The sequence below is a fragment of the Theropithecus gelada genome, chromosome 3, assembly GCF_003255815.1.
Source record: "Theropithecus gelada isolate Dixy chromosome 3, Tgel_1.0, whole genome shotgun sequence".
Classification (NCBI taxonomy): Eukaryota; Metazoa; Chordata; class Mammalia; order Primates; family Cercopithecidae; genus Theropithecus; species Theropithecus gelada.
In genome coordinates, this window is record NC_037670.1 from 135,968,889 (window position 1) to 135,970,041 (window position 1,153).

A 1,153-nucleotide genomic window follows, 5' to 3' on the forward strand; every position below is an offset into this window, starting at 1 on the left:
CTCCAACTTCACCCTTGGTGTCTGCGCTTCTTAATTTTCTTGGTCATTATACAAAGAACTTCGGGTGATACTTTGGGCAATGAGAAACTGCTACATTGTGGTGCATTGGCGAGACTGTAACCATGTGACTCTTTGTGATCAAGAATAATCTTTTGAGATTATTTTTCATTAAAAGAGGAGAGACTATACAAAAAATTGTGTTTCAATGGAAAATTATGGATTATCTACACACAACATGCCTTGTGTTACCTAATCTAGCCTTTTTAATTTTTCTTAGAGACAGGGCTTTGCTCTGTTGCCCAGACTGAAGTGAAGTGGCATGATCATCACTTACTGCAGCTTGAACTCTTGGGCTCAAGTGATCCTCCCTCCTCACCTCCCCTAGGACTACAGGGATGTGCCACTATGCCCAGCTAAGTGTTTGTTTATTTGTTTTGTAGATTTGGGGCCTCTCTCTGTTGCCCAGGCTGGTCATTAACTCCTGGCCTCAACCGATCCTCCCACCTCAGCCTCCCAGAGTGCTGGGATTACAGTTGTGAGCCACTGTGCCCAGCCAGTCAGATTCTAGCCTTTATAATCTCTGAGCTAGTTCCTTCCTTTTACCTCGTTGCACTTCTGAGAGCAAGATGGGTCACCAGCAGCTGTACTGGAGCCACCCGCGAAAATTCGGCCAGGGTTCTCGCTCTTGCCGCGTGTGTTCAAACCGGCACGGTCTGATCCGGAAATATGGCCTCAATATGTGCCGCCAGTGTTTCCGTCAGTACGCGAAGAATATTGGTTTCATTAAGTTGGACTAAATGATCTTCCTTCAAAGGATTATCCAAGGCATCTACTCAATGAAAAACCATGATAGTTCTTTGTACATAAAATAAACATTTGAAAAAACAAACAAACAAAAATCTCTGAGCTATTTTACAACTCTTTGTTAATGGATAGACTACACATTCTGTCTTGTCTGATAGGGTTTCAGTGAACTTATCTCCCCTCTCAGGAAAAAAATACTTTTGCCTTTTTCCATTCCTTTATTCCATATAAATCGGTACCTTTTGACTTTTCCTTTGATCCAGTATAACATTTGCCTGCTTCCCTTATCAAATAAGTAAAATCTTTCACACATGTTCATTTTTTCTCTGTATGAGAGTCATGATTTTAC

At 41.6% G+C, this 1,153-nt stretch overlaps 1 pseudogene across 1 annotated transcript; it reads left to right on the top strand.

Annotated features, from left to right (window-relative positions):
- Nucleotides 1-587: 587 nt before the first annotated feature.
- On the top strand, nt 588-899 carry LOC112621268 (annotated as a pseudogene). Its single transcript, XR_003118695.1, has one exon. The product of XR_003118695.1 is annotated as a 40S ribosomal protein S29 pseudogene (transcript).
- Nucleotides 900-1,153: the final 254 nt, after the last annotated feature.